The 23,318-nt window shown below is 41.6% G+C and overlaps 1 long non-coding RNA gene across 4 annotated transcripts; it reads right to left on the bottom strand.

The window, feature by feature from the left end:
- Positions 1-9,188: 9,188 nt before the first annotated feature.
- Positions 9,189-17,473, bottom strand: LOC129636508 (uncharacterized). 4 transcript variants are annotated; one of them, XR_008706968.1, is made up of 5 exons: positions 15,955-17,473; positions 13,786-13,877; positions 11,636-11,718; positions 11,106-11,216; positions 9,189-9,464 (listed from the first exon to the last, which is right to left on the bottom strand). It is a non-coding gene; the product is annotated as an uncharacterized LOC129636508 (long non-coding RNA). The 4 variants fall into 4 exon arrangements; XR_008706966.1 differs by lacking the exon at positions 13,786-13,877 and adding an exon at positions 13,685-13,732 and having other exon boundaries at positions 9,190-9,464; positions 15,955-17,468; XR_008706967.1 differs by lacking the exon at positions 13,786-13,877 and adding an exon at positions 13,685-13,732 and having other exon boundaries at positions 9,190-9,464; positions 17,379-17,405.
- Between the last annotated feature and the right edge of the window lie 5,845 nt (positions 17,474-23,318).

Below are 23,318 nucleotides of genomic sequence, written 5' to 3'. Positions count from 1 at the left end.
GTGTGTGTGTTTAACTCTTAGTTAAAAAAAAAACAAAACCAAAAAAGGTCAAATGCTTAGTTTTGATGTTTAGTCACTAAGTCATGTCTGACCCTTTTGCAACCTCATGGACTATAGCCCACCAGGCTTCTCTGTCCATGGGATTTCCTGGGCAAGAATACTGAAGTGCGTTGTCATTTCCTTCACCAGGGGATCTTCCCAACCCAGGGGTCAAACCTGCCTCTCCTGTAATTGTAGGCAAATTCATTACCACTGAGCCACCAAAGGCTTATAGCAACCAAGTAAAAGCCTAATCAAGAAGGCAACTTAAAAATAGTTGGGGAGCTTTGAAGTGTTTTTACTTGCCTTTGTCCTACCTCTCTCCTGGCTCCAAAATGGTCTTGAAATGACAACTGGCATTCCAATATGTCATTCTGGTCCCTGGTTCCAGAGGAAGCAAAGTTGAACTTATTCTCAAGTAGTTATTTGTATCTGTTTTAGTCTAATGCCTACCTATAGGACTGACAAAAGCACTCGCCTCTGCTTCACCTGATCCAGAACTTCCTCAGGGCAGAAAAGTGGCTACACAGAGGGCTTTTTTTTTTTTTTTTTCCCCAGAAAATGTGGAAAGCAAATGAAGAACCCACTGCTGCATAGAGCAAATGATTACAATTTGAGGAACAATAACAAACTGATAGACGTCTGAGAGGAAAATTTGTGAAGAAGGAGTCTTTGAAGAATTATGGCACTGAAAATCTCACATGAGTATTAGGGAATATAGAAATTTATGTGCACGCTCAGAGAAAGATTTGTGTTAAAAACAAACAAACCAAAGAACCTGAGACGACTCTAAACTGTTACCTCAGACTGATCTTTAGGCTCTGCACAAATAGGAAGTAAAGACTGAGCAAGGTCGGTAACTGGGCAGCTAAGGATAAAGGAGTGTTGCAACAAAGAGCTGGTGTGCAAAGACTAAGAGAATTTTGGGTTCTGTTTTCGTTTATAAGCATCCAAAGACATCACTCAACATCACCTAACCAAAAGAAGAAAGACTGCAGACCACACATATCAATGAATACATTCTTTACAAACATAGATTAGAAAACTCATTTAAAAACCAAACAATTAAAAGCAGAGAAAGCAACAACAAAAAATTTCAAGGTGGCAGAGAAATCTAATTTCCAGAATTAACACGTCTAAAATTTAAAATGTTCAGGTTTCAACAAAAAATAATGAAGCATGTAAAAAAAGAAAATGTATGCTCCACTCATAAGAAAATTAACCAAAATTGTCTCTGTGGAAGTATAGACATTGGACTTACTAGAAAAAGACTCTATTGTCTTATAGTCAAAGAGGTAAAGGGAACTATGGACAAAACTAAAGGACATTATGCAAATAATGCCTCAAGAATGATAGATATCAATAAAGAGAGAAACTATAAGAAAGGAACCAAACAAGAATTCTGGAGTTGAAAAGTATAAAAGTTACAAAATACTTGTATAGTTTGTCTCTCTACAAACACAGTAAAAGTAAACAAAAATATCAGCATTGATTTTGCTTAACTCTTGAAAAAAGTCAAAGGCTTATAGCAATCAATAAATATCAAATCAAGAAGGCAACTTAAAAATAGTTGGAGAGCTTTGAACTATTTTTTATAAAATAATAAAAAAAAATCACTAGAGAATTTCAACAAGAGATTTAAGGAAGACAAAAGTGTATATATATAAGACAGATCAGCAGTTATCCAGTCTGAGAGGCAGAAAGAAAAACTAATAGAGACAAAACAAAACAAAACAAAACAAAAACCAGCATAAAAGGCTTGTAAGACATCATCACACTTACTGATAATGCAGACTAGGAGGCCCAGTGGGAGAGGAAAAAGTGACACAGTATATGATGATATACAATGGCTGAAAGCTTCCTAATTTGATGGAAGATATGATTTTACACAAATTGGATATGTAATGAACTCCAAGAAGAATGAATACAACAGTATCCACATTGAGACACATTATAATCAATCTGTCAAAAGACAAAGAGAGCACCCTGAAATCAAAAGGAGAGGCTACTTACCACAAACAAGTTGTTGACAACATTATGTGTCAGTTTCTTAGCAAAAACGATGGAGGCCAGAAAGCTGTAGGGTGGCATTCCTAAACTGCTGGATAATAGCAACAAAATAATCCACTGAATTCCAAATCTGATTAGCAAAATTTCAAACTCGATAAGAAATTTAAGCAGTTTATAGCATATGGAACTATATTCAATATTTTCAAATAACCCACAGTGAAAAATAATCTGAAAAAGTATATACATATATATATAGACACATATATGTAAACACACAACTGAAGCACTTTGCTGTAATCCTATTTCTAACACAGAACTGTAAGTCAACTAGACTTCAATTAAAAACAAAATCAAGGTAAACAAAAGTCCAAGGAATTTGTTGTTTGTAGACCTGCCCTACAAAAATGCAGAAAGGAGTCTTCTGGATGTAAACACAAGGACACTAGACAGCAACTTGAAGCCATACATCAAAATAAAGAAGACTGGTGGAGATAACTACATAACTAAATGCAAACTCGATTATTATAATATTTCTTGTTTAAAATCTCTCTGCTTGTCCCTGTATGATTTAAAGGACCAAGGCATAGCATAGATATAAATTTATGTTAATGCATATATAATAGATAAATATGTAATTTATGATGGCAACAAAACATCAAGCCCTGTCTCCCATCATGATTGTGTTTGGATATAAGGACTTTGAAGAAAGTAATTAAAAGTGAAATGAGGTCAAAGAGCGGGGCCCTAATCTAATAACATTGATGTCCTTGTAAGAAGCAGAATGGACACCAGGAGCACACACAGAGAAAAGGCCATGTGCCAATACAGTAAAAAGGGTCTGCAAGCCAAGGAGAGAGGTCATACCAAAAATCAACTTTGCCAGCACCTTGATCTTGGATTTCCAGCTCCCGGAATTATGAGAAAATACAGCTGTCTTGTGGCTCAGCTGGTAAAGAATCCGCCTGCAGTGTGGGAGACCTGGGTTGGATCCTTGGGTTAGGAAGATCCCCTGGAGAAGGGAAAGGCTACCCACTCCAATATTCTGGCCTGAAGAATTCCATGGACTTATGTCTATGGGGTCACAAAGAGTCAGACACGACTGAGCAACTTTTAATTTCACTTTTCACAATTCTCTTGTGTCCATCAGTCTGTGGTATTTGTTATAGAAGCCTTAGCAGATAAGCACATGCATTCTGTCCTTAGTCCTAGTATGGGTAATATGTTCTTTTCAAGGTTAATATATATCTCATACATAACTTCTTTATTAATATAATTAAGAATTATTAAGAGGTTGATTGCCTTATTTAATTAAATGAAATTTTGTGTAAAATCTTTTTCATGAAATTTTCAGTCTGAATATACAGCTTTAACTTACTGGAATCACATACAGTATTAACATAAAATGTATTCCTTTCTAAAGAAACCATCAATGTAGATCATAATTCTCTTATGGCCATCTGAAACATGCTTACTAATATTTTGTAAGACAATATATATATTCATTCATAAATACCACTTTAGTGCTCAGTCGCTTCAGTCATGTCTGACTCTTTGCGACCCTATGGGCTGTAGCCTGCCAGGCTCTTCTGTCCATGGGATTCTCCAGGAAGAATACTGGAGCGAATTGCCGTGTCCACTTCCAGCAGCTCTTCTGGACACAGGATCAAACCTGTATCTCCAGCAATTATTTTGGAGTGATCCAGTTTAGAATCAAGATTGCTTAAACTTAGTGAAGACTGTATTTTTCCATGCTCAGTAGCTGTTTTATAAAATGAGAATTGTTATTTGTCATAGAAATAGGATATGCACTATAAAGTTAATTTGAACTTGACTAACTTTTAGAAGCCATTATTTGTGTTTTTTTTTTTAATTTTTGATTTGATGACTATTTACTCTGAATATTGATTCATTAAATTATTTGTGCTTCATTGGATTAATTTTATGAAATTCTGGCTCTGCTTGAGTATAATTTGTTTCAAGATTTTCAAATTCATTGAATTGCCACCACAATCTAGTCATATATACACAAACGCATGCACACACACATGCACACATGCATTTTAGCTATTCCATTTTAGTTACTATTTTTTCTAACTCCTTTCATCTTTATTTAGTTTATCAGAAACCATTTCATCTTTTTTTAAAGCCACCAGTTCCTGAACTGTTTAATACATTTTACGGATTCAATTTGCTTTGTTTTTGGTGTATTAATTTCCATCTATAAATTAACTGCATTTCTTTTAATCATTTGAAGTAAATCATTAGTTAAATTTAAAAAATTATTCTGTTTAATGTTTAACAAACTTGGTCTCTTCATCTCTGAGCATAGTTTTAGGTTTCAATTTTGATTTATTATTCATTCTATATATTATAATCTAGGTTTTTTCATTACCTCATTATTGTGGCTTATTTTTATACTTTTATTATTAAATTGTTAGATTTTTAGTTATGTGCACATGTTTGTATATTTGATATATATTAATGTAACTGAAAAATAATATTAATTGAACAATGTATTTTATCTATCTATCTACTCGCTCAGTCATATCTGACTCTTTGCGACCCCATGGCCTATACCCTACACCAGGTTCCTCTGTCCATGGGATTCTCCAGGCAAGAATACTGGAGTGGGTTGCCATTTGCTTCTCCAAGGGATCTTCCCGACCCAGGGATCAAACCCGGATCTCCCACACTGCAGGCAGACACTTTACCCTCTGAGCCACCAGGGAAGCCCATGTATTCTATAGGAGCATTCAAGTTTTTTCACTAACCTAAAATATAAAATTATACAAACATATTCATAGATGCTGACAACACCCACACATATTTTGTCTCTAATATTATTTGCTATTTTGGTAGCTAAATATTGCAAACAGTTGCCAGGGATCCATTTCTTTTCTGGAGACCATGTTTCAAGACATCACAGTAACGGAGGCTGAAGCAGTCTTAGGGTGGTTAGGGTATCTCGTAGCTAGAACTCTCAGCTTGTAGGCATTATTTCATGAAGTTAATGTGAGTTAAAGGAAAGACTCTTTTTCTACATTATTGCTATGTCTCTTGGCACCAACTATAGGCAAAAAAAGTTAGATAGAATGCCTGTATTTTCTACATCCTGGATTTCTTCAAGTACATTTACACTTTCAAAAAAACTTCTAGAATACAGTAAATATCAATGAAATATAACAAAATGTTTTAAATGTGCCTTTAGACACAACCTAGTACACAAACAGGTATTTCTACCTTAATAGTCAACTCACCCCCAAATCAGCTCATAATCACATATGACAAGTTGCAAGAACTTAGTCTTTAGCAGCTGAGTCACCAGGGAAGATCGAGAATACTGGAGTGGGTAGTTTCCCTTGTGGCTCAGATGGTAAAGATTCCACCTGCAATGTGGGAGACCTGGGTTTGATCCCTGGGTTGGGAAGATTCCCTGGACAAGGGAACAGCTACCCACTCCAGTATTCTGGCCTGGAGAATTCCATGGACAGAGGAGCCTGGCAGACTACAGTCCACGGGGCTGCTAAGAGTCAGACGCAACTGAACAACTTTGCCATTGAGTTGAGTCTAATATTAGTTGATCAATCTGAACTATGCAAAATGAGTCATCTTGTCAAATCAGAAGAGTCCAGACTTGCAAGCTCAGTTTTGCATACCAGTGACCAAAGGAGAGACCATATAGTAACTCAGTACCATTTAAGATATTTACTACTGTGCCAAAGTTACATGTTTTCATGTTATTTGAGATATTTATTACCATATCACAGTTATGTATTTTCATGTTAAAGAATGATAAGGGTCAAAGAAGTCCTAGGAATGCTCTATGCTGGGCGAAAGTGAAAGTGAAGTCGCTCAGTTGTGTTCCACTCTTTGCGACCCCATGGACTGTAGCCTACCAGGCTCCTCAGTCCATGGGATTTTCCAGGCCAGAATGGGCCTGGAAAGTGGGTTGCCATTTCTATGCTGGGTAGTAAACTAAAATTAAGACCAACTTGGAAGGAGTCCAAGTCTTTAAACCACCACGTTTTTAAGGCTTATCAACACCAAGAGAAAGACCGGATTGTGCCAATTTTCTGCTCCACAAGTAGAGGACATTCCAATATGTCTTAAAGCAAATTTTGAGAACAGCTGCACAGAGCTCAAGTTGTAAAACAAAATCTGTCATCTGTGTCATTTAATAATCATGGATTTACTGCAATGAGGAATGATTGCCTATTTAAGCTGCTAGATAGGTTTTCTTACTCTTTGAATAGTAATCAGAAAATTTCAACCTTTGCCCTTTCTTTACCCAAGCTACATCCAAGATAACAGTAGCCAATTTTTCTTTACTATGATAGAGCATGTTATAATAAGTAGTCAAGGAAAGCTTAAATGAATACTTGAAATTAGCATCATGCGTTAGAGAGGGGATAAGAATTCTTCGACAGTCTACCATGTATCATTTTACACAATATCGATTGGTGAGGAATATACATGAAAGCAAGATTTTCAATAGTGTTAACATAGAAAAGGGCTTCCATTGTGGCTCAGCTGGTAAAGAATCTGCCCGTAAGGCGGGAGACCTGGGTTCCGTTCCTGGGTTGGGACAATCTCATGGAGAAGGGAAAGGTTACTTTCTTCAGTATTCTGGCCTGAAGAATTCCATGGAGTGGATAGTCCACGGGGATGCAAAGAGTTGGACACAACTGAGCAGCTTTCACTTCAAGGTTAAAGTGCTACACTCAATATGCCAAACAAATTTGGAAAATTCAGCTGTGGACACAGGACTGGAAAAGGTCAATTTTAATTCCAATCCCAAAGAAAGGAAATGCCAAAGAATGCTCAGACTACCACAAAATTGCACTCATCTCACACACTAGTAAAGTAATGCTCAAAATTCTCCAAGCCAGGCTTCAACAGTACGTGAATCATGAACTTCCAGATGTCAAACTGATTTAGAAAAGGCAGAGGAACCAGAGATCAAATTGCCAACATCCATTTAATCATTTAAAAAGTAAGAGAGTTCCAGAAAAAATATCTACTTCTGTTTTATTGACTATGTCAAAGCCTTTGATTCTGGTGGACCATAACCAAGTCTGCACAATTCTTAAGGAGATGGGAATACAAGAACACCAGACCTGCCTCTTGAGAAATCTGTATGCAGGTCAGGAAGCAACAGTTAGAACTCGACAAGGAACAACAGACTGGTTCCAAATCAGGAAACGAGTACATCAAAAGCTATATATTGTCACCCTGCTTATTTAACTTATATGAAAAGTACATCATGAGAAGCACTGGGCTGGCTGAAGCACAAGCTGGAATCAAGATTGCTGGGAGAAATATCAGTAACCTCAGATATGCAGATGACACCACCCTTATGGCAGAAAGCAAAGAATAACTAAAGAGCCTCTTGATGAAAGTGAAAGAGGAGAGTGAAGGAAACGGTTTAAAGCTCAACATTCAGAAAACAAAGATCATGGCATCTGGTCCAATCACTTCATGCCAAGCAGATGGGAAAACAATGGAAGCAGTGGCTGACTTTATTTTGGGGGAGGGGCTCCAAAATCACTGCAGATGGTGACTGTAGCCATGAATTTAAGACACTTACTCCTTGGAAGAAAAGTTATGACCAAACTAGACAGCATATTAAAAAGCAGAGACATTACTTTGCCAACAAAAGTCTTTCTAGTCAAAGCTATGGTTTTTCCAGTAGTTATGAATATGAATGGATGCGAGATTCGGACCATAAAGAATGTTGAGCACCGAGGAGTGATGCTTTTGAACTGTGGTGTTGGAGAAGACTCTTGAGGGTCCCTTGGACTGAATGGAGATCGAACCAGTCCATCCTAAAAGAAATCAGTCCTGAATATTCATTGGAAGGACTGATGCTGTAGCTGAAACTCCAATACTGTGGCCACCTGATGGGAAGAACTGACTCACTGAAAAGACCCTGATGCTGGGCAAGACTGAAGGCAGGAGGACAAGGGGATGACAGAGAATGAGTTGGTTGGACGGCATCACCCACTCAATGGACATGAGTTTGAGTAAACTCCGGGAGTGGTGATGGACAGGGAGGCCTGGTGTGCTGCAGTCCATGGGGTCACAAAGAACTGGACACGACTGAGTGACTGAACTGAAGTGAACTGAACTGAATTGTCAGTCTAAATAATTCAGTTATGTAGAAAATACCCACTTTAGATATTAGGGTCAATTATTGGGTAATATCTTAAGTTATATACTCTAAGTATGGAGTTTTCCCAAAAATTAAAAACAGAAATACCATATGATTGAGCAATTCCATTTATGGGTATTTTTTCAAAGTGTGTATCAAGAGATGAATGAATAAGCTGTGGTATGCATGGATTATTACTCAGCCGAAAAGAAGAATGAAATCTTGTCATTTGTGAGAAAATGGATGGACCTAGAGGGTTTTATGCTAAGGAAAATAAGTCAGACAGAGTGACAAATACAGTATGATGTCACTTGAATGTGGAAACTGAAAATCAAAACCAGCGAACCAAAATAACCAAACAGTAATGTAGTCATCGAAACAGAGAACAAAGAAGTGATTTACAGAGAGGAGAGGGATGTGGTGATGAGAGAGCTGGGTGAGAGAGATTAAGACTTACAAACTTACCTTATAAAATAAATGAGTTTGGGAGACAAATGTACACCATGAGAATACAGTCAATGAGAATAGTCCTTTGGGCAGCTGGAATAAAAAAGCAGGAGAAATATAAGGAATGACAACTAAAATTTAAAGAGCCTTTTGGGAGAGAAATCCTCTGTGTTAGAAGAAAAGAGAGAAACATGCTTAAGCTACAAACGGAGATCAATGATGGATCATGAACTTTTTACCCTGAAAGCAGACTGAGTTCTGAAAAATCCTGACATACAAGTCTTGAAAGGGTAATATTGATCTCCTATGACTACTGGAATGAGCAGATATGGGAAAACAGAATTCTTAAAGACAATGACAGAAGGATAGATGTTAGAAATAAATTTGCAGTTTCTTAAACAACAAAGACTGAGTTGCGTGAAGGGGGAAATGATCCCGGTTGTAGACACTAAGGTGACTGGCTTATGACAATTTCTTAAGTTCTACCTCTGTTGAGGAGGTTACTTTATACATATGTGTTTTTACAAAAAAGTTATTTTGAAAGTAAATAGATAAAAACATTTAATGAAAAAACTTACATATATAAATGGAACAAATAGATATATACAGAACATAAAGATAAAACTGTAGATAAAACTAATACTACATCAACACAGCAAAACAAATGAAGCTGTACTAAATGAGGACTCTCAGGAGAGAGGCAATGAGGCCTCCCCTGATCTGGTCCAGATGAGGCTCCGGGTGCTGTGGGGGCTCCATCCCCTCTAGGGTCCAGCATGATGTCCAGGTCCAGGTCTTCAGGGATTCAGAGCAGAGCCTGCAACACCAACACAGGTGATGGAGTCCTGGGAGGTGCAGAGTCAGACAGAGGAGGGCTCCCTGGGGAGGGTGAGCAGGACCCAGAAGACTTCCCAGCATCTAGCCTTGGCTTTGGGGCTCAGATCTGCAGGGCACTGGGTCTGTTTGCTGCTCTTTGCTGAGGGTGTTGTCTGTTAGTAAGGAGTGTCTGGAAATGTCCCACAGGAGCAAGTACACCTGGGCGTCTGGCTGGCAAACCTCAACTGATGGGTCCCCTGGACAGTGAGACTCAGGCAAAGGATCAGGGGACTTGGGATTCAGGATTGAAAGCTTGGGTCCCCTCTTCCCTCTAGGCCCTGGGAGGAGCAGGAGGTCAGATGACACAGAGGGTAGGAGAACCTGCCCACCCATCCTACACAGTACAACTGCTCCTGACACCTGAGCATTGGAAATGGACAGACACCTGGAATCTCTGTTTTCCTGAATAATCATTTCTAAGCCCCAACCAAACTCTTCTGAGGTTTCTGCTTTTAAACTGTTTTTATATTATAAAAGTACATTTTATCTGTTTAGCATATTGCAACATTGAAATTTGAGAGAAGACATTTCTTTTCAAACGATCATAAAACAAGATATGTTATTAATGACAGACTTGGGAACAAAATAAAAGGAACATGAGTAACTTGAATCCTGCCACTCATCCCAAGTGTGCCGCTCAGTCGCTTGAGTCATGTCTGAGTCTGCGCAACCCTATGGATGATAGCCCACCAGGTTCCTCAGTCACTGGGATTCTTCACGCAAGAACAGTGGAGTGGGTTGCCATCTACTTCTCCAGTGTATCTTCCATACACAGGGATCAAACCCTTTTCTTGTGTCTCCTGCATTGGCAGGAGGGTTCTTTACCACTAGCACCACCATCCCAAGTGCACAAAGGACTAAATTGCTTTCTGGTGTGTCTTCAGTTGGACACATACACAGAAGAATCTACAGAACCTCCAAATTCAGGTTGAGAGATGCTGCCCTGAGGTGACCTAGGACCCCAGGGTTCCAGATCCTGAGAGACCCCAGACTCGGGCACCCCCAGGCTGGCTGGGACCCTCAGGACCAGGGAGCACCCACAGGGATGCAGAGCTGCCAGGTGACGCCCTGCCTGCACGACTTCTGGGCACCTGTGTCTCCTTCACTCTGTTCCCAGAGCCCAGGACTGGGGAGGGCAGGGCCGCCCCAACCTCTCTCTACAGCTGGTGATGGACTAGGGATTCCCCCTGCTGCCTTTAGCGGGGTTGGGAGGGCAGAGCTGGATCCTGCAGAGGGAGATGAGGAAACCCCCACGGGGGGATCTTTAAAGAGAGAACTCTGGAACAGCAGCTCCTGGACTCCTGCACACGGTGGCCCCACAGTGCCCCCCAGCCTCCCTGCAAATGTAAGAGCTGCCAGAGGAGCCAGTCCAGCAACCCCGGGGGCGTCTGTGGACGGGACCTGGGCCCTGGGGAGACATGCTCAGGGCATCCTCCACTCGTCTGCACAGATTGTTACCACCCTCTTGTCTCTACGTTTGTGGTGACACTCAGAAGCAGACCCCATGGTTTCTGCTGGTGATTCTGAAGCACCAACAAGCGAGTGGGGTCATGACAGAGACACAGGCCCTCCTCTGCCTCACCTTTCACCCCAGGTCCCATGTTCACTCTTGCTCTTCCAGGTCTTCCTCATCATCGCTGCTGACTTCTTCTGAAGCAGTCTTCAAAAAGATGACCAGATATCTTTTTGGTCTCTGGAAGGAAGAGATCAGTCAAGTAGGTCCAATCCCTCCCAGGGTAGGAAAGCAACTATATGGGGTAGCTCAGGGCAGTGCAGACTTCATGGGGGCCCTTCAGCTGTGTGGGTCCAGACCTGCTGACTCCAGCCTCAACTCCTGCTCAGGCCACTCGTGGTGACAAAACCAGGTTCAAGGGTGCAGACATGAGGTCAGGAGTAGGGAAATGCTCAGAAAATGGGGGAATAGGGCTGAAGATAGATTCATAGATTTTATATAAGCTCCTAGGTCCCCAAGTGCCTACAAGAGACCAGGTCCTGCAGAAGGCTAATCAGAAAAAGAGGGCAAGAGGAGAAAGGGAAGGGTTGCAAAGAAGAGTCTATTGATCAGAATAAGAGAGAACATTTTTTAAAGGTACGAAAGAAGAAATAAATGACCTCTATAGTCTTGCTCTCCTCCAAATCCTCAATATGCGCCATGCAGTTTCTTGGTGTCTGAGGGCAGCACTCATCTGGAGTGGCTGTGGGAAAGCAAAGGGGAGATTTAGAGTCAGGATGTGACCAGGGGACCCTGTGCTCCTCACAACCTGGCCTTGGGACCCCTGGTGCCCTTTTCTCCAGGGACCTCCCAGGGCCTCAGTGTTTCACTTCTGCAATGAAAAAGTGGGTCTTTGACATCCAACATCCTGTTGCCACCCTCAGCTTGTCTACGAGTGACGAGGAATGACACCATTTCCACGTGTTCCTCCTCCAGGTGGTCACTGTCTCCATGCATCTCTGCCCACGACCTTGCTTGCCTCCTTCTCCCGCTGTTTCCCCTCTACTTCCTTCATCATTTCTCTCCTCTAGTCATTGTTCTTTTCCTTCCTTCTTGAGCCTCCACCAACCCTCGAGTTCTCCAACATGGAAACATTAGAAGAAGGACCATGTGCGTATGGCCACAGTCTCTAATCAGTCCATTACTTAATTAAACAATCCATCACTCTCAGGAAGGGCCTGACATGGACATGAGAATCTTCTGAGTCCTAGGGGAGGGAAGGACAAAAAGTTCACATCACGGAGACTATCCTGTTGCCTGACGTGACCTCAGTGGCCTGGGAGATACTTAATGCTCTCAGCAACACCTTAAGTTTCCCAGACCCTATGAGAGGAAAGAGGCAAACACTTTCCATTTCATTTAGCCAGAAATGGAAAAAAGAAATCCAAAAATATATATGGAACCCCTAAGGACTCCAAACAGACACAATAATCTGGAGAACTAATTTCAAAATTTCTCACCTCCTGATTTCAAAATACATTACAAACATATAGGGATCAAAGCTGTATGATAGTGACATAGGAACATATGCATAGCCCTAAAGACCAGAATAAAGAGCCCCAAGTAAACTCATGGATATAGGGTCAAATGAAATTCACCAAGTTTCTAAGACAAGAAAAGAGTGAAAGCATAGTCTCTTCAACAGTCAGTAGGATGAAAAGATAACCTACAGAAAAAATTACAAACAATATATCAGAAAGGGAGATCATACTCAAAGTATATAAGAAAATACCACAACTCAAATGTAAAACAAGTAAAAAAATGAAAGGTAGATAAATGAGTTGAGGAGTGTGCAAAGATTGTGATCAAAACCACCGAGAGCTTCTGTCTGGAGGGAGTATTGGGTTCTAAGATGAGCAATCACCCCGAGTCCTGCTGCTCTGAGTCTCTGACCTAGGTCTGGTCAGTCCCAGAAGACCAGGTCAGTAGGGCTTCTAGAACATGTGTAAAGAAAGCCAGCAGCCCCTTCACAGTCTCTAGAATCTGCAGCCATGCTGGTCTCTAGGGACACATGGGCTGCTCTCACGTGGAAGCACCTTCAGCACAGCATCCTTGGGGAGGTGTGGTTCTGAGATGAACTCCAGCAGACTCAGCCCAGGCAGGGACGCAAGAGCACGTGTGCTCTGACTCATTCAACCCTGAGAGCACCCTTTACATGAGGAATAAACAATGAGGACAAATAGGAGGGCAAGCCACACGTCCTGAAAATGCACAGGGAGAGAGTTCATATCTCACCCACAACCTGAAACTCACTGCCAGAACTTGGTCTCCAGTGTCAAGTGACTATGAGACTTTTGTGCCCACTAGGATATGGCCATCATAGGAGATTTTAAACATGAAGCTAAAGTCCTTCATGTATACTACACTGCAGGTAATAACCAGAAGCCAAGATTTCATATTTGGCAGGTGAAAGGGCAAGGAACAAGGAGTCTTGTGAGAAAGGGTATTTCTAAATGGAAAAGCAAGAAGAAATGACTATAAGCACAACAGAATAAACTACACGGACACATAGCTCTATTATATTGTTAAAATATGAAAAGAACAAACTACAAGTCTAGACATATTTCCTTCTTCTTCCTCGGTTTATATTCATCTCTGAAGAAGCAGGTGTAACTCAAATGGTCCAGGAACCCTCTCCCTCTAAATCCCTCCTGAGAGTTGTTCCCTACCTGCATTCTCTTCCGCATCACTGCTGCTAATGTTTTCCAGAAAACATTCTGTAGAAAGACAACCATGAGCAATAATACAGTTATTATACAAGTTGACCTACCCATTTCTCCTCCTCCACTTGGCTCACACAGCATCTCCCCGGTCTTCCCTCCAGGCTCACAGACCTCCCCTGTGCTTTGTGGAGTCAGAGCCCTTCAACAACATGGTGATCACATTTGAACATATTCACATGAGAAAGAGGCTAAGAAAATTACCTTTTAACCTTACACTTCTACAGGCCCAATACAGCTCTTACATTCAAGCTTACAAAGCTGAAATGCCAACGCTTATGGACACTTTTGAAATATGGCTAGTGTGACCAAGCAATGTGTGCTTTTTGTGATTGTTTCAATATAACAAGTTAAGTATTGTTCAAATATGTTAATTATAGATAGGCAGCTCTAGCTAATGGCTACTACACTGGGAAGTTCAGCTCTAAGGCCTCCACAGACAAGGAAAAGGCAACTAGTTGCCTGTTCTGTTTTTCATTTATTCCAGATGATATGATGGCCTGATAAGATGCTTCATATGTAGGTACATCTGGGGCTCTTGAACCCAGTCCAGGCACTGGGAGAGCGCTTGTGAACATCCCAATAGTGCTGGAGTGGGTAGCCATTCCCTTCTCCAGGGCATCTTCCCAGCCCAGGAATTGAACTCAGGTCTCCTACATTTCAGGCAGATTCTTTACCAGCTGAGCCACAAGTGAAGCTCGAGAATACTGGAGTGGGTAGACTATCCCTTCTCTAGCAGATCGCCCTGACTCAGGAATCGAAACAGGATCTCCTGCATTGCGGGCAGATTCTTCAACAATTGAGCTACCAGTGAAGCCCTAGTAAGGTGGACACTCAGATTCAAAGAAAATTCTCAGGAGGGAGCTCATTTGTGGGCAGAGGTAAAGGGCATGGCCCAGCACTCGTGTACTACAAGTAACCAGAAAGTAGGTATGGAGGGAAGGGAGGAATATTCACTCTCTTCCTGAGCCCATCTTTCCCATCCCTGATTCTAGAGGACCCAAGCAAGGCAGTGGAAAGGGCTTATTAGGAAGTGAAAGTTTTGTGCACTGGAAACCATAGAACACTGTTGAAAAAAAGAAGAGACAAGTAATCAGAATACCATACCATATTCATAGACTGGAATATTTAGTGTTGCTGACCTTCCTATACTCCTAAAAGTGATGTACATATATACTGAAACCACTTACAAAATCCCATGTCATTTAAATAAAATGGAAAAAAAAAATCTCCCAAACTACGAAACCCAGAAGAAACCCAAAGACCAAAAACAGTCTTGAGAGCAAAGAACAACAATGGGGCCCTCAGGCTTCCTGAATTCAAACAGGCAACAATGCCACAGCAGTCAAAACTGTGTTCTACCTGCAGCAAAACAGGCAGAGAGACCAATGAATCATAAGGAGGGAAACTTGAATAAACTGACCCCTGTGGCCAAATGATATTTGCTAAGGTTCTAAAATTATCAAGTGAAGAAAGGATCGTCTCCTCAAAACTCAATAGACAGGCAACCTATAGAATCAAAGGAGTATCTGCAAACTTTGTATCTGAATAAAGGGCCAATATCCAGAATATAAAAGCAACTGCTAAAACACAACTTCACAATAATATCAGGCAAATAACTGACTTTAAAACATGTTCAAAAGCTTCCATAGACATTTCTTCATAGAAGACATAGAAGTGATCAATATACATAGGAAATATGCTTAGCATCACTAAGTAGCAAGTGGGGTACTTAGTGGAAATGGAAACCAAGTCAAAAGGAGATATCACTTTTCAGGAGGTGTATTATATGAAGAAAATAACAGATGTTGGCAAATATGTAGAGAAGTGGAATTTCTGTGCCTGTTGGTAGGAATGATAAACAGCATAGCCATTATAGAACAGTTTGGAAGTCCCTCAAAAAATTATTAAGATTATCATAAGATCCAGCAATCATTTATTTGAGTTTATATCCAAAGGAGATAAAACTAGAATGTTCCAGGAGATATCTGTAATCTCATACCCATTGTCGCATCGTACACAACAAGCAAGATAGAAAAACTGCTCAGTGTCCAAGGGCAGATAGATCAAGAAAGACAATGTGGTGCATACATATACTGGAATGTGATTGAGCCTTTAAAAATGAAGGCAATCCTGTCATTTGAAGCAAAGTGGGAAGCTATTGGTAAGGGTGAAATAAGCTAGTCGCAGGAGGACAAATACTGAACAATTCCATTTACCTGCCATATCGAAAGCAAAGTTCAGGGAAGCAGAGAATAAAAGGGTGGATCCGAGACCTGGGAAGAGGTTGACACAGGGAGTGTCTGTTCAATGAGCAATCAAAATCCTACAAGACCTACTAAGTGATGAGATTTACTATTATATGAAGGTGTGGTTGACCCAGTAAAGGGGATTCTGAAACACAGTTTTGCTCATTAAGAATCTTATAGGACTTCTATGGTGGCTCAGTGGTTAAGAATCTACCTGACAATGCAGGAGATAGGAGTTCAACCCCTGGTCTGGAAAGATTCCACATGCTGTGGAGCAAGTAAACCATGTACCACAACTACTGAGCCCACGTGCCAAACTATGGAAGCCCAAGAGCCCTGGAAGCCATGCTCTGCAACAAAGAAGGCACTAAAGTGAGAGCCCTATGCACTACAACTAGAGAGTTGCCCTTGCTCTCCATAAGCAGAAAGAAGCCTGGGCAGCAACAAAGGCCAAGAACAGCCAATAAAAATTTTAATAAAAATTAAAAAGAATCCTGTAAACATCTTCCTCGGTGTGATGGGATTTGTCTTCCTGGGAAAAGGATGTTCACTTGGTATAAAATCAATGGATACAGTGAATGTATATACTTTGTTTTATTTTTATACACATAAACATTCATGGTGCATTGTGATGGGAAATATTTTGGGGCTGACACCACTAACAGTGACGTTTAGGGTGACAGATATTTTGGAAAACACAACCCACCTTTGGTTGCCTTGGGTTTCATGACAACTGAGCCCACCTTAAAATGAGTCTGGAACTCTGGAGCTGCTAGTACCTCCAGGCATGGACGTAGATGCAGGGACCCCCTTGCTCCATGACTGAGGATCATGGCTGAGCAATAAGTGCAGGCCAGGGGTCCAGAGCAGACACACTGGGACCACCCATAGGTTCCCAGTTTGCTTGTCCACATAGGGGGTCAAGAGCTTGGGCTGTTTTTCTCAGCACCATCTCCATTTGAGGGAAATGAATATTAACCAAACTTGAGGAATGGCTGAGTTGAGGAAAGAGTCAGGTAATATATAGACAATGTCCAGTGGTGATGAGAAGTGGTTAGACAGTTCACAGTTGACTTCTGTTGTGTAAGAGGGAAACATCGCCTGAGGAAACACACACACATAGAGCTTCAGAATAACAACACATGGGCCCACACATGGGCCCCCAAACCTGATTCACAGAAACCCACAGTATCTAAATGATGTAGCTGTTTCCAAGTACCATAGAATACAGACATTGTTCTTTTCTAGGAGATCAGTCTTTTCTCTAGACCTCCAGTCCTCACCCCCTGTAGTAATCCAGCATCAGGGTGACTCTGAAAAGCTAGCTGGCAAGAGAGCCCCACAATCATCTGCTAAATTGTTCCTCAGCAGAGGGACGGTCGCTGAATATTTACCATGTTCATTGGCTGCTCCAGCTGCCTGTGATTAGAGAGAAGAGAACAGTGTGAGGGTTGCCAGCACCATGTTTTCTCTGCAGTAACTTTTATGTTATCTGAGTTTTTGTTTTCCTCAGGTAACTAAACTCTTAAAAAAATCAATCGTTCCAAAAGAAAACAGAGGACCCTTGTTGAAAAAGCTTGGCTCTTTCACTTAATCTTTCAGTTTCCAGGAGGAAAAAATTCTACTGAGGAAAGTACCTACAGTAGTAACTGACGGTATTTTTTAGTGTCCTTTTGAATCAGGTCTCTGTTGATAACAGAATTAACATCAATATTTCACAAGCAAGGAATTGCATACATAAGTGCTAATATACATTGTCAGATGACTATAACTGTATTTCGCTGAATGAAACATAAAGAAGTGAAGCAGCAGTCTATGTGAGACACAGACAGTTGAGCTTACCTCCAGGGGTCGGAGAGGCGATTCCTCAGCCCTGGCCTGGGGCAGTTCCACCACGAGGTGCTCCTGGGGAGCTAGAGGGAAACAGAAGGCCATCAGGACAGAGGAGAGGCTGCTTCCAAAGATCTCAGGTTTCTTGTTTGTTTGTTTGATGGGACATGGTGTGGAATGTGTACATGAGAGAGGTTAGTAACTGTGGACTGAGCTGCTCTTGAACCCTCCTCTTTGCTGGATGAAGTACAACAAAGGGGACAAGCAGGAAGGCAATGAAAGAGAGTGCCTGCATTTAACGGTGATAACCAAAGTAATGGGAAATGTGAAACATTCCAATGCATGCCAGCTTTCAATGACAGAGATGCATGTCCCTCCTGGCTCTTAGAGCTTCTGGTAAATCACACCTATCTTCTGGATTACTACCCAGATCACTGCATCCTCATGATCCACTGTTTCAGCTATTGTACTTACCAAGTCTGTGAGACTTTATTCTCGATTCAAAGTAAACTCTTGTTAGAGGACTAAATTCAATACTACCTTTCCAAATAGCTATTATTAATCATGCGATGTTATTTTCCAGGCTTGATTTTCCAAACAATGTTTGCAAGTCCACCGAGTCAGTGGCGGTTCACACTCACAGAAGTCACACTTTTAGTGGGACAGTTCACTATGGAGAGAAGCATGGAGTGAACCTGACTGTCTCTGACCCAGCTATGTATGAGATTTACAACAAGAGTCATGGTCACTAGACTATCATGTTCCACTGTGAGCTTTATTTGACAATTTCCCTTGAGTGTGTACTACAGGGTTTAATCAATGTGAGGTTATGGTAATGTTACCCAGTACAATGAAATACACCTCAGATGATAATATGCTTTTGTCCTTGTGTAAACAAAGACAGGAACACCAACACATATGACTTACACTCTACAAAAGGCCAGCCAACACTCAGAATCTGTGACTTTACCAAGAGGATGTGAGTCCCGAGATTCTTTTCCCAATAATGACTGTGCCAAAGTTGGTGTTAATCCACCTATGGTTACCCTGGGTTCTTTGACCACTGTGCCCACCTTATAATTATAATGATGGGCAGGATCTGGACCCCTGGGCCTGCTAGTACCTCCAGGGATGGACATAGATGCCGGGATCCCTTTTCCACATGACCGAGGATCATGTGGCTGACTGGTAGGAGCGGCTTACTCATTCAGAAGAGCCAAATTTGGATCAACCCCAGGTACTCAGTATGGCTTTTCCACTAGGAGGTTAAGATTTTGGGCCATTTGCCCAATTGCCATCTTCACCTGAGGAAAACTAATATTAAGCCATTTGGAGGAATGGATTCCCTGATAGCTCAGTTGTTAAAGAATCCGCCTGCAATGCTGGAGACCTGTGTTTGATCCCTCGGTTTGGAAGATGCCCTGGAGAAGGGAAAGACTACCCACTCCAGTATTCTGGCCTGGAGAATTCCGTGGACTCTAGTGCATGGGGCCGTAAAGATTTGAATACAAACTGAATGACTTTCACTTTCGCTTTTGAGAAAAGACTGAGTTGAGGAAAGAATCAGGTAATGCATGGCCAGTTTGCAGTGGTAGTGAGAAGTGTTTAGAAAGTTCACAGTTGACTAGTGCTGTGTAACAGGGAAACACATCCAGAGGCAACACACACAGACACAGACCTGCAGAATCACATCACCTGGGCTCACACATGGACTCCCAACCCTGATTCACACAAACCCACAACATCTAAATGTAGTTGCTTCCAGGTACCATAGAACAAAGACATTGTTCTTTCCTGGGAGATCAGTCTCTTCTCTGCACCTACAGCCCACACCCTAAGTAGGAATCGAGCATCAGGGCCACTCTCCAACCAGAGCCAGTCCGAGAACTCCACCTTTATCTGTTGGATTGCCCCTCAGCAGCATCATGATCCCTGAATATTTACCGTGTTCGCAGGCTTCCCCAGATTCCTACGATTGCAGAGAAGAAAACAGAGTGAGTGTCTCAGCATCTTGAATTTTCTGCATTAAGTCTTCTCTTATCTGTTTTTTTCTCCTCAGGTAACTAGCACTCTTTATTTCAGTGGCTCCAAAATAAAACAGACAGTCTCCTGTTGGAAAGACTGGTCTGTTTCACATAAGATCTCTCAGTTTTAATTTGACCAACTTTTACAAATTGTTCTTCAAGAAGGAACACTTTCTGCTGAGCAAAGTACCTACAGTAATAAATGATGCTGTCTTATTTAAATGTCCTTTTCAATCAGGACTGTGTTAATAATAGATTTATCCCCTCTGCTTTCCCAGCCAAGGATTCGCATGCCTCAGTGGTAACGTAAATTGTCAGATTACTATAACTAAGTTCGACTAAAAGGAAAATAAAGCAGTGAAGCCGCAGGCTTGCCCCGGTTAAGAAAGGTGCACTTACGTCCACAGTCCTCAGAGGCTCGTCTTCAGCCCAGTCCTGGGGCAGCTCCACCACCATGTCCTCTTGAGGAACTGGAGGGACACAGAACAGCACAGGGACACAGGTAAGGTGATCACTAACCTCTCAGGAGCCATTTTCATTGGAGGGGCATGGGTGGAGTGTATGCATAAGGCATTAGTAACTATGCACTGAGTTGCTGTTGAATCATTCTCTTTGTGGTATAAATAAGAGCAAATCAGAGGAGCAGGAAATAACGAAACAAAACTTCTGTATTTTAGCTAGTGATAACCTAACAGTTCAGGAAAAAAGAAACACTGAAATGCATGCCACCTTTCACTGACAGAGACTCAGGAAACTCCTGCCTGTTTATATCTTCTGCAAAACCACCCCTATCCAGAAGGATTTCTCCCTAGATCACTGCCTCCCCAGGATTCAGTTTCAGCTGATGCACATACTAAGTTTTCTGTGAGATTTTGTTCTTGATTAAAAGCAGTCTCTGTTAGAGGACTGAATTCAACCCTACCTTGCCAAATAGCTATAATCTATCATGTGATGTTTCTTCCTAGTCTTCACTGTCCAAACAATATTTGCACATCCACTGAGTCAGTGTCTGTTCACACTCATTGAAGCCATACATTTAGTGGGACAGTTCATCATGGAGAGAAAGCGTGGGGTAAACGTTGACCTTCCTGGACCCTGGTGTGCAGGAGGTTTACAACAAGAGTCAAGGTCACCAAGCAGAGTGTCAAGTTGCACTGTGAGATCTATTTGACACATTCCCTTGAAAGTGTGCTACAGGCTTTAACCAATGTAAGGCTTATGGTAATGTCACCCAGTACAAAGAAATATCTCCCTGATGACGATATTCTTTTGTTCTTGGTTAAGCAACGACACTAGTACCAACAGTTATGGCCTGTACGGTCTAAATAAGGGAACACAACTTTCAGATCTTTGAATTGACCAGGATAGGAATCCCAAGGGACCTTTCACAAAAATGAATATACCAATGTTGGCAATAATCCACCTACGTTTGCCCTGGGTTCCATGACCACTGAGCCCATCTTACAATGATGGACACAATCTGTACCTCTGGAGGTCTAGTACCTCTAGGCATAAATGGAGATGCAAGGACCCCCTTGCTCCATGACTCAGGATCCCATGGTTGGGTGAGAAGTCCAGAGCAGATACACTGGGACCACCCATAGGTTCCCAGTTTGGCTTGTCCACTTAGGAGGTCAAGAGCTTGGGCTGTTTTTCTCAGCACCATCTCCATTTGAGGGAAATGAATATTAACCAAACTTGAGGAATGGCTGAGTTGAGGGAAGAGTCAGGTAATATATAGACAATGTCCAGTGGTGATGAGAAGTGTTGAGACAGTTCACAGCTGTCTTGTGTTTTGTAAGAGGGAAGTATCTCCTGAGGAAACACACACATAGAGTTTCAGAATAACAACACATGGGCCCACACATGGGCCCCGATGTCTGATTCACAGAAACCCACAGTATCTAAATGATATAGCTGTTTCCAAGTACCATAGAACACTGACATTGTTCTTTTCTAGGAGATCAGTCTCTTCTCTGGACCCCCAGTCCTCACCCCACCTAGGAATCCAGCATCAGGGTGACTCTGCAAAGCTAGCTGGCAAGAGAGCCCCACAATCATCAGCTAAATTGTTCCTCAGCAGAGGGATGGTCACTGAATATTTACCATGTTCATTGGCTGCTCCAGCTGCCTGTGATTAGAGAGAAGAGAACAGTGTGAGGGTTGCCAGCACCATGTTTTCTCTGCAGTAACTTTTATGTTATCTGAGTTTTTGTTTTCCTCAGGTAACTAAACTCTTAAAAAAACCAATCGCTCCAAAAGAAAACAGAGAGGACCCTTGTTGAAAAGGCTGGGCTCTTTCACTTATGATCTTTCAGTTTCCAGGAGGAAAAAATTCTACTGAGGAAAGTACCTACAGTAGTAACTGACGGTATTTTTTAGTGTCCTTTTGAATCAGGTCTCTGTTGATAACAGAATTAACGTCAATATTTCACAAGCAAGGAATTGCATACATAAGTGCTAATATACATTGTCAGATGACTATAACTGTATTACGTTGAATGAAACATAAAGAAGTGAAGCAGCAGTCTATGTGAGTCACAGAGAGTTGAGCTTACCTCCAGGGGTCGGAGAGGCGATTCCTCAGCCCCGGCCTGGGGCAGTTCCACCACGAGGTGCTCCTGGGGAGCTAGAGGGAAACAGAAGGCCATCAGGACAGAGGAGAGGCTGCTTCCAAAGATCTCAGGTTTCTTGTTTGCTTGTTTGATGGGACATGGTGTGGAATATGTACATGAGAGAGGTTAGTAACTGTGGACTGAGCTGCTCTTGAACCCTCCTCTTTGCTGGATGAAGTACAACAAAGGGGACAAGCAATGAAAGAGAGTACCTGCATTTAACGGTGATAACCAAAGTAATGGGAAATGTGAAACATTACAATGCATGCCAGCTTTCAATGACAGAGATGCATGTCCCTCCTGGCTCTTAGAGCTTCTGGTAAATCACACCTATCTTCTGGATTACTACCCAGATCACTGCATCCTCATGATCCACTGTTTCAGCTATTGTACTTACCAAGTCTGTGAGACTTTATTCTCGATTCAAAGTAAACTCTTGTTAGAGGACTAAATTCAATACTACCTTTCCAAATAGCTATTATTAATCATGCGATGTTATTTTCCAGGCTTGATTTTCCAAACAATGTTTGCAAGTCCACCGAGTCAGTGGCGGTTCACACTCACAGAAGTCACACTTTTAGTGGGACAGTTCACTATGGAGAGAAGCATGGAGTGAACCTGACTGTCTCTGACCCAGCTATGTATGAGATTTACAACAAGAGTCATGGTCACTAGACTATCATGTTCCACTGTGAGCTTTATTTGACAATTTCCCTTGAGTGTGTACTACAGGGTTTAATCAATGTGAGGTTATGGTAATGTTACCCAGTACAATGAAATACACCTCAGATGATAATATGCTTTTGTCCTTGTGTAAACAAAGACAGGAACACCAACACATATGACTTACACTCTACAAAAGGCC

The sequence above is a fragment of the Bubalus kerabau genome, chromosome 22, assembly GCF_029407905.1.
Source record: "Bubalus kerabau isolate K-KA32 ecotype Philippines breed swamp buffalo chromosome 22, PCC_UOA_SB_1v2, whole genome shotgun sequence".
Lineage (NCBI taxonomy): Eukaryota > Metazoa > Chordata > Mammalia > Artiodactyla > Bovidae > Bubalus > Bubalus kerabau.
This window is presented reverse-complemented; position numbering and strand designations above follow the sequence as displayed.